General features: G+C 45.4%; 1 non-coding gene across 1 annotated transcript; it reads right to left on the reverse strand.

Annotated features, from left to right (window-relative positions):
• Window positions 1–7,731: 7,731 nt before the first annotated feature.
• On the reverse strand, window positions 7,732–7,806 carry Trnas-cga (transfer RNA serine (anticodon CGA)). Its single transcript has one exon. It is a non-coding gene; the product is annotated as a tRNA-Ser (tRNA).
• Between the last annotated feature and the right edge of the window lie 3,273 nt (window positions 7,807–11,079).

The raw sequence follows: 11,079 nt of genomic DNA on the forward strand, positions 1-11,079 counted from the left end.
AAATACCACCAGGCAGCCGGCCGGGGTGGCCGAGCGGTACTATGCGCTACAGTTTGGAACCGCGCGACCGCTACGGTCGCAGGTTCGAATCCTGCCTCGGCCATGGATGTACGTGATGTCCTTAGGTTAGTTAGGTTTAAGTAGTTCTAAGTTCTAGGGGAGTGATGACCTCAGAAGTTAAGTCCCATAGTGCTCTGAACCATTCGAACCACTAGTCAGAAAGTCATCATACATGAGAGTGACAAGGTATTACGCTGTGAACAAGAAAATAATAACCAATAGATCTACATCTACATTTATTCAACGTTAAGCCACTGTGTTGGGTGTGGCGGAGAGTGGCATGTACCACTACTACTCATTTCCTCTCCTGTTCCACTCGCATAGAAAGCGGCGGAAAAAGGAGTATCTATATGCCTCCATATGAGCTCTAATTTCTCTTATCTTTGTGGTCCTTATACGACAAGAACGTTGGCGGCAGTAGAATTCTTGTGTAGTCAGCTTCAAAAGCCAGTTCTCCAAATTTTCTCAATAGTTTTCTTTGACAGGAGCGAAGCAAAGCTCCGCCTTCTGGCCCAGAAGGGCCATTTGGGACCGACCGACCGACCGACCGCCGTCTCACCCTTTGCCAGTGGAGTGATTTGGATGCGATACGGAAAGATATGGCGTTAGCACACCGCTCTGCCGGTCGTTCTCAAGTATCCCGACCTTGGCACCGTTTCTGCTTGGTCAAGTAGCTCCTCAATTGGGCACACGAGGCTGAAAGCACCCCTTTCCAGTCCTCGCACCAAGGAAAAACCTCTGACAGTACAGGAAATCGAACCTGCGTCCTCCATACAGCGGCCAGACGCGCTGATCACTGTGCTACAGAAGCGAAACGCAGCCAAATAAAGATTGAACTCTCCTCACATAGCGTGCACATCGCTATGTGCAACATGCCATTTAACTAACAGCGAGGATCAGCGACTCGTGTACGAGAGGGTAAAATACACTGACCAAAGAAAAAAGGCAGCATAAACGAAAGTTGGTAGACGTGTTTCTACATCTGAAAGACGATGTCTGTTCAAAATTCTCGTCAGTCACATAAGTATGGGGCAAGTAGCGCCACTATTTTGGGATGCAAATTTGGGTTGCTTTGAATACACACTGTAACGTCTTGAGCGTAGTTACCTTTCAGATTCGACATGGTGAGTTGATGCTAGTCAAGAATGCCTTTAAGGTCACAAAACGCCATTCTCAACACATCACTGTGTTTGAACGAGGTCGTGTAATAGGGTTACTAGAAACTGGAGGGTGTACAAAGACTTGGCAGGAATACAACTTCTGTACATGACTGCTGACAGCGGTGGTCACGGGAGAGTACCGCTGCAAAAAGACCGGGATCTGAACCGTCACGTGGCACTACTGAGAGGAAAGACCATAGTGATTAGCATATGGTTGTGGCGCACATTGCTGCATCTGCAGCAGCAATTTGAGCAGCAGTTGGCACCACTGTCACACAACGTACTGTTACTAATAGGTTACTTCAACGACAGCTTCGAACCAGGCGCTCTGTAGCGCGCGTTCCACAAACCCCAAACCACCGCCTTTTGCAACTTCAGTGGTGTCAAGCGAGAGCTCACTGGGGCGGACGGGGAGGGGGGGTCACGGTGGAATTCTGTTGTGTTTTCTGATGAAAGCTGGTTCTACTACTTCGATGCCAGTGTCTGGCCGAATGGTGTTTAGAAAGAGACCATTTGAGGGCCTGTAACCAACCTGGACCAACAGCTGGAAGTTCCGATCTGGAGAATGGTTTCGTATGACAACAGGAGCAGTCTCGCGGGGCTATTGCACGCACTCTGACTGCAAGATGACACGTCAGTCTCGTCATTCGACCTGTTATGCTGCCATTCATGAACAGCATTCCAGGGGGTGTTTTCCAGTTGGGTAACGCTCGCCCACATACCGCTGTTGTAACCCAACATGCTCTACAGATTGTCGAGACTTTGCTTTGGCCTTCCCGATCACCAATCTGTATCAACCGAGCACATATGGGATACCATTGGATGACAACTGCAGCGTCATCCTCAGACAGCAATGACCGTCCTTATGTTGACCGACCAAGTGCAACAAGCATGGAATTCAGTCGCAGAAACTGACATCTGGCACCTAAACAACACAATGCATGCACGTCTGCATGCTTGCATTTAACATTATGACTGTTACGCTGGCTGTTAATGTAGCAGAATTTCACTTTTACAGTGGCTTATCTCGCGCTTACATTAAGCTGTAATCTAGCAATATCAGTCACGTAAATACGTTACCTACACAAATGTATTCCCGAAATTTTATTGCTCTACATTAATTATTTTTTGGTGTTACGAAATTTTCCCGTTAATGTACGTATAAAATAAAGATTGATGCTAGCATCAATAGAATCTCGAGCCGGCCGAAGTGGCCGTGCGGTTAAAGGCGCTGCAGTCTGGAACCGCAAGACCGCTACGGTCGCAAGTTCGAATCCTGCCTCGGGCATCGATGTTTGTGATGTCCTTAGTTTAGTTAGGTTTAGCTAGTTCTAAGTTCTAGGGGACTCATGACCTCAGCAGTTGAGTCCCATAGTGCTCAGAGCCATTTTTGAGCCAATAGAATCTCGTCTCACGTAACAACCTCTGAAGATTTGTTAAAATCCTGGCTATACAGCCTACCCAGACACAAAACCAAATGAAATTAACTGCTTCAAAAGATGAACAGAGAATCATAAAAACATTTCAGACTTCCGTGTGTACTTAACAACAGAGCATCGCTTGTTAAAGTACATTATAAACTAAAAAGAAAACTACGCCAACTTTTTAATCAGACGAACGTTTACTTTTATTGTTTATTTAAATGATGATTATTTGAGAAAGAAAAGTTTAATGCCTCCACAGATGGACCTGTTCCACGCAAACCATTCCTACTGTCATCAAAGAATGTTATGTCTGAGAATGATCTTTTAGAGTTTAGATGGCCATGGAACTTGGATTTTATTTCGCTATGGCAAAAAATGCAAGGATCAACAAGAAGAACGGTAAACTCTTTTATACTTTCATTTCGTACCACCTGTAGACATACAGATCGAGGGAGACAAAAACAGAAGGTCAAAATCTGTTCAGTTATAAGGATAGTAGGTGGATAATGCTAAAGAGTGCTTGGGATGGGAGAAAAATTGGTGCTGTTCTAGATCTTCGAGGAAGCGTTGGGCTGGGATTAATTCAAAGATTATGGTCAGTACAAAAGTTAGGCTCATGGAGCATCACATGGAGATTTGCTGTGTTTAAGGAATGGGCTTATTTTGGAGACCTTCCACGTCTTTGTAGAAAGTGGTACTGTAAAATTTAACAGGTAGTAATAGCATCGGGAAGGGCCTTTCCTTAACGTGGTCCTAATTAATGGACTGCTAAATAGGGATGCTATGTCGCTTTTTGTGAAGATTACAGTTTTAATATTTTGTGATGTGATACCTGTGTACCTCCATAGCTGAGCTTTCAACCACGTGAAGGACCCAGTTTCAATTTCCGGAATTTCCAGGGAATTTTTTTTTCTTCGTGAGAGGATTAGAACGGGGTATTGACAAGGTGTGGAAAACTGACAACTCGGGGGAGAGCGGTGTGCTGCACTTGGGGCCCTCCTTACTGCTTCCTAATGACTTTAATTTGGCACAGGGTGAAACAGTAGTCGGTCACCGTCGCTTAATCCTCTGGGCTTATACCCGAAGTTACATTATTTTGTCTGCGCCGCCATAATGTGGAAACCTCTCTGGAACGTTTATCGCTTATGGCTGGTGCACCATTCGTCACTACTTCCGGGTTTGAATGCACTATGGGCCATTATTTCTGCATTACAAATCTCGAAACCGCTAGTACAGTTTTGTTTTGGCAGAACAGCCAGTAAGGAGATCGCGGAAGCTTGCAGAGAGGATCTCGGTGTTTTGGTCTGCGCCCACTGTTTCGATACGAAGCAACCTGAGAGCCACGGATTGGCTGTAACTTCACCTTCGCCTCCACCTGCACCGGCACCTGTCGGCGGCGGCAGAGGCGGCGCGGTCAGCGATGCGAGACTTCGGTAATGAGAACTGCCATCGTAAACGCCTCCGCGGCTCCACCACAGGAAATTTACGTCGCCTGCGGTCTGGCCACACCTTCCCAGCATCGCGCGTGTCAGCGGCGGTGATGGTAAAAACACTCATCGCAGCACGCTCTCTCTCGCCGGCTGACCGCTGGAGCACCAGATGAGCTCAGAGATAGAGGAACGCCGTGCAGTGCTGCTGCTCTTATAAAGCATTCTCAGCTGTGGACTAGTGACTTATCTGATCAGGATGATTGAAACTACTTTACAGACTCACAGATTGTCGATGGACTTAGAGTATGTAATGCAAAACTATTTAAATACTTCCCCTTATCGGTGTTTTCCACATAGTCCTTTCCTCTCCGATTCTGCACAGAACTTCCTCATTCCTTACCTTACCAGTCCGCCAAATTTCGGTCATTCGTCTATAACACTACATCTCTAATGCTTCGATTCTCTTGCTGTTCAGGTTTTCCCACAGTCCATGTTTCACGACCATACAATGCTCCAAAAGTACATTCTCTGAAGTTTCTTCCCCAAATTAGGGCCTATGTTTGGTACTAGTAGACTTCTCTTGGCCAGGAATGCCCTTTTTACCAGTGCTTGTCTGCTTTTCATGTCCTCATTGGTCCGTCAATCATTGGTTATTTTGTTGCCCAGGTCGTAGAAAATGGTTCAAATGGCTCTAAGCACTATGGGACATGACATCTGAGGTCATCAGTCCCCTAGACGTAGAACTACTTAAACCTAACTAACCTAAGGACATCACACAAATCCATGCCCGAGGCAGGATTCGAACCTGCGACCTTAGCAGCAGCGCGGGTCCGGACTGAAGCGCCTAGAGCCGCTCGGCCACAACGGCCGGCTCTAGGTAGTAGAATTCCTTAACTTCATCTACTTGGTGACTATCAATCCTGATGTTAAGTTTCTCACTGTCATCATTTCTGCTACTTCTCATTATTTTCGTCTTTCTTCGTTTTACTCTCAGTCCATATTCTGTACTCATTAGACTGTTCATTCCATTCAGCAAATCACGCAGTTCTTCTTCACATTCACTCAGGATAGTAATGTCATCAGCGAATCGTTTCTTTGATATCCTTTCACCTTTAATTGTAATTCCACTCCTGAACCTTTCTTTTACTTTTATCATTGCTTCTTCGGTGTACAGATCGAACAGTAGGGGCGAAAGACTGCATCCCTGCCTCACACCCTTTTTAATTCGATCACTTCGTTCCTAATCGTCCACTTTTATTATTCCCGCTTGGTTCTTGTACGTATTGTGTATTACCCGTATCTCCCTACAGCTCACCCCTACTTTCTCAGAATTTTGAACATCTTGCACCATTTAACACTGTCGACCGCTTTTTCAGAGTCGACAAATCCTGTGTACGTGTCTTGATTTTTCTTTACTCTTGCTTCCATTATGAACCGCAATGTCAGAATTGCCTCTCTGGTGCCTTTATGTTTCCTAAAGCCAAACTGATCATCATCTAATACCATATTCAATCTACCCATTGAAGCCAGGTTTGATTCCTGGTCAGGCGCACAGACTGATATGTTATACACTAAGTGGAAAAAGTAATGGAAGGATATCGGATATGATATCAGTCACTGGCTGCTCAAGCCTAAACGGTCGATTTGTCTCCATCCGGCCCTCGGTTCCTGAATTTCCATGTTTAAATCAGCGGCGATCTCACAGTGGACCACTGATAGCATCTGAATCATCATCATTACTCCGGTACCCATCTTTCAGTGTATAGCGGAGGGTACTCGCTGTACCACCCTCACTTCAATCCCTTTCCTAAGCCTCCGTGTGGACTCGGATCTCAAATTTTAATTACATGGTCTTTTCCCGAGATAAACGTAGGGGGAAGCAGTATGTTCATTCTTTTCTTAGGAACCTGCGATTTAGAAAAGTAAATCACGCTTGATGCAGAACGCCACTCTCGCAGTATTTGTCGTTGGAATGGGCTGAGCATTTCCATGGCGCTTTCGCGTTTGCTAAATGAATCAGTAACGAACAGTTCTGCTCTCCTCTGTTTCCTGTGTCAATCCTACTGGCACGAATCCCAGACTGATGAGCAGTTTTAAAGTAGGACAACTGATGGAACGAGGTCTTTGTAAGCCACCTCCTTTGTGAATGGACTTTACTTCCTGATGATTCTTCCAATGAATCTCGGCCATATGCCTTATCTGCGACAATTTTCATACGATGGTTCCGCTTTGAATCCCTCCGTACGCTTACTGCTACATGTTCTATGGACGCGACGGCTACGAGCGATTGTTCTCCAATCGTGTAACCATACAATAATATGTCAGTTTCCATATTTATGCGGAATACATTATACAGCGTGTCCCAGAAGGAATGGTCAATATTAAGGGATGACAGGTACGATTATTCTAAACAAAAGTCTAGTAAACATTGACTCTAACATGCGTGCCTTAAAAACTATGAGCACTTCTCCGCCTTCGATACTGTGACACAAATCTCTTCTACTGTATGCTCTTTGCCGTCAATATTTCGTCAGGAGCTAGTATGGACTAAAATAAGAAAAGACTGAATAGTAAACATGGGCTCTAAAATGCATACCTTATGAGCTATGAACATTTGTTCAATAGAAGAGATGTGTTTTACAGTAGGGAACTAGTGCTCGCTGCTCATGAGGTATACGCTTTAGACCCCAAGTTTAATAGACTTTTTATTGTTTTTACTTCACAGTACCACCACTCAAAACACATGAAGTGAAGCGCCTGGAGTAGACTTGTTTCAAAGTACCGAAAATGAAGATGTGCCCACGTTTACTACCCTTCTTTGCTTGGAATAATCGATCCTGTGTATGAGTGGATCAGCGCCGCTCAACGATAATATTATATATTCCTGCCTACAGTTGCTCTCTTCCGAAACTACAGTTCGGTAGATTTGGTACTATACATAAATTACAAAGTAAATATGAAATAAGTTTATTGGTAGTATCGTTAGCATTGATATGGAAAGAAATGTAACTGACTGAATGAGACAGAAACGGGGTGGGAGGCGACGACTTCTGTTTGTTTTTTTGTTTGTTTCTTTCGTCCACGATTAAAACAGCACACCGTTCAGTGTTAGTCCATTGCGTATTTTATATCCTCAACTGTGCTGTTTCTCTGCATTAACCAGGGCGAATACTCTTGAAGAAAACTGGTCCCGTTGTCGTAGTAATGAAAATCACTTGGTATCGGGACGGATTTCGGTTGTGTCTGCCAGACGTGGTACGAGTCCATGATGAAACTTATGATGTGGCGTTCGAGAGGCTAGACTGCTCATCTAGTGGACCCGCTTACACCGTAGACACCGACGTTTTATTAGTTGTTTCGGAAGTGGTCCTCGAAAGTTTTCCTGATGTCTGTAAACGTTCCTAAGCCACTGTTTGATCGACGGTGGTCAGAACTTATACTTCTGAGGATTACCGTTGTAGACGAGTAGCCACTGCATTATGATATACGTTTCGTTCCACAGTGCTCGTATGTGGCTTCTGTCTTGGTTTAGATGGTCCTAGTGTTGTACAATCCCCACAATCACACATCCAAACAATGAAGATGATTCCAGAATGAGATTTTCACTCTGCAGCGGAGTGTGCGCTGATATGAAACTTCCTGGCAGATTAAAACTGTGTGCCCGGCCGAGACTCGAACTCGGGACCTTTGCCTTTCGCGGGCAAGTGCTCTACCAACTGAGCTACCGAAGCACGACTCACGCCCGGTACCCACAGCTTTACTTCTGCCCGCGAAAGGCAAAGGTCCCGAGTTCGAGTCTCGGTCGGGCACACAGTTTTAATCTGCCAGGAAGTTCCATATCAGCGCACACTCCGCTGCAGAGTGAAAATCTCATTCTGGAAACATCCCCCAGGCTGTGGCTAAGCCATGTCTCCGCTATATCCTTTCTTTCAGGAGTGCTAGTTCTGCAAGGTTCGCAGGAGAGCTTCTGTAAAGTTTGGAAGGTAGGAGACGAGGTACTGGCAGAAGTAAAGCTGTGGGTACCGGGCGTGAGTCGTGCTTCGGTAGCTCAGTTGGTAGAGCACTTGCCCGCGAAAGGCGAAGGTCCCTAGTTCGAGTCTCGGTCGGGCACACAGTTTTAATCTGCCAGGAAGTTTCAATGAAGATGATGTTTGGTTTTTGGGGCGCTCAACTGCGCGGTCATCAGCGCCCGTACAAATTCCCAATCTGTACACAGTCCAATCTAGACACTTTCACGAATGATGGTGAAATGATGAGGACATCACAAATACCCAGTCACCTCGAGGCAGGTGAAAATCCCTGACGTCGCCGGGATTCGAACCCGGGACCCCGTGATTTGGACGTGAGAACGCGACCGCGAGACCACGAGCTGCGGACGGCAATCTACGAAATGCTGTGGCACGTGTACCTTGACTCACGTTATTGTACCACTTTGAAGTCGGTTACCTCGCGGCTTCATGGCATGCTTACTGCACACCTGTCTGTTCTAAAGATTCAAATGGCTATAAGCACTATGGGACTTAACATTGAGGTCTTCAGTACCCTAGTCTTAGAACTACTTAAACCTAACTAACCTAAGGACATCACACACATCCATGCCCGAGGCAGGATTCGAACCTGCGACCGTAGCGGTCTCGCGGTTCCGGACGGAAGCGGCTAGAACCGCTCGGACACAGCGGCGGGCCACACACCTGTCTGTAACAGACCGCTCCGATATCGTGCCGTACTCTGCATCTAGCTGCAACATTCGGCCGCATACACGGAATATCTACAGAGGTACAAGCGGTACAAACCTTTCCGTTTCTTTTGGCTGCTCGTTTTATATAAATTCAGACTCAAATAGTGCTCCACCTTGAATACCGTGACCGAGGGCAGTCAGATACTGCGCTATTTCCTGACCTGAGGCGTATGATGATTAAAATTCCATCCTCACGTGAGCTTACTTTCAGTACAGAAAAAGAAAAACATTCGTACAGATGAGGAATGGCTACTGGCTGTGTCTAACGTTGCTGGGACTCTTCAGGTGGTGATCGCAATACAGCATGCCCAGAGGACGTGCCCGTCCAGCTTGTCGTCACCTCTCGCATTTGAGAAAAGTCAAAACATTGCCATGAGGGACACTGGGGTATCGTACCTACGGATCACTTTGACAGCTGTGCAATGTGTGCAGAACGACTAGTGACGAAATGGACTCGGGACAACCGTGCTGGCTTGGGTCTTTCAAGAAGGACTACACCGCGAGGGGATAGTAGGCATCTTCGACTAACTCTCACGAGTAGACGCATGACAAGAATTAAAATCCGGGCAGAAGCTACGGCCAGAAGGTCACCAAGAATTGTCGGCAACTGATCACTCGCAGTTGGGCTGAGATCTCAAGTTTCCGTCCGTCGTTTGCCGACTGACACCTTACAATGGACAGTGGAGACTTGCATCATGTGTTTGTCTCATCACTCTTTTTATTAGATTGATATGGCTCGCCATGAGTTCTTCTCCTGTACCAACCTCTTCATCGTCGAGTAGGTCTTGCACACAACGTCCTCAGTTACGTGTTGGATATATTCCAGTCTCTGTCTTCCTCTATAAAACTTACCCTCTACACCTACTTCTGGTACCACGGCGGTTATTCCTTGATATCTTAACACATATCCTATCATCCTGTCTGTTGTATCCAACTGGTACAGAGCTGGGTATAAGACCGTTAATCTGTTAATCGTTAATTAAGTTAATTTTTGGAGTAACATATTAACTTTTAAATTAATTTCGAGAAAACGTTATCGGGATCTTTAACTTCTGTTAACTTCAAGTCCGTTAATCGGTAATTAGGTACCTCCTATTTATGACAGAAATGACGCCGCACTGACAATTTCGGGTTGTGTAAGTATGTGGATACGCCAGGGTGCGTGCAACTGAGTGCGAGCGAGAATAACTAGGTTTTGCCTGTGTATTGTTTTTGTTTACAGAGTTCACTTTAAGTACCACTTTTCGTTAGTGGATTGACTGAGGAAACTAAATGATGGAACTGCATTATAGCTCAACTGAAGAAAATCCATGGCCGCATTTAAGTGATTACGTTATTTTCGTATCCAGTTCGGGAGAACAAGCACTTCTCGATTGTAAACGGTGCTTGCCTAAAAAATCAATAGTTGAGGTTCACACTTCGAGCCTTGACAATTTGAAACAACTCATAGGGAAAACACATGTATCGCGGTATGTGCAGTTTGAAGAAGCACTGAAGTCAGGGTCCAGTCGGGGAAAGCCAATATTGGGGCGTCAGGTATTGACAGCGGAGCCAGTAGCAGTAATTCCGTTAGAAGAATACGACAGAGAAACAGTGGAGAGTCTTTTGGCATTGCAGTAATTGGCAGCGGTGTGTGTCAAGCTAGTCTGGACCAGTGCAAAGTAAACAAGTTAACGATTAACTTCTCATAAATCTCCTGTAAAGTAACGCTTTAACGTTAAGTGAAGTTAAGATTTTTGTAGGAGCGGATTAACGATTATGGAAGTTAACTTTTTGATTAACGCGCCCAACAAAGGCCTGGTAATCGATTCCTTCCCACACCAGGCAGGGTGTGCGGGCAGCCGCTCCACCAGGAGCGGAAGATTTTTGTGGACTCACATGCAGTCAATTTCGGGATACTGTATTTATATTTAAGATAATTCTCATTTATTGTTCCGTATCGGGTGCACATGTTTAATTAGATTACCTGTTTCGACTACTCAGGATCATTTTCAGATCAAAGTCGACAGCTTACCCTGTGCACCCAGAACTACATATCAGAGTACTCTGATATCTGGTTCTGAGTAGACAAGACGGGTTGCTGACGCAACTACTTACTGAAGATGATCCTGAGTGATCGAAACATGTAATCTAATAAAAAATGTGCAACTGAGATGGAACAATAAATGAGAATTATCTTAGATTTCACTTAAATCCCATCATCAGACTTCGTCCAGGAGCCGACAGTAATGGAACTCACAAGCACAGTACCTATCAAAGCCCCAAAA

Source organism: Schistocerca nitens, chromosome 2 (genome assembly GCF_023898315.1).
Source record: "Schistocerca nitens isolate TAMUIC-IGC-003100 chromosome 2, iqSchNite1.1, whole genome shotgun sequence".
NCBI lineage: Eukaryota > Metazoa > Arthropoda > Insecta > Orthoptera > Acrididae > Schistocerca > Schistocerca nitens.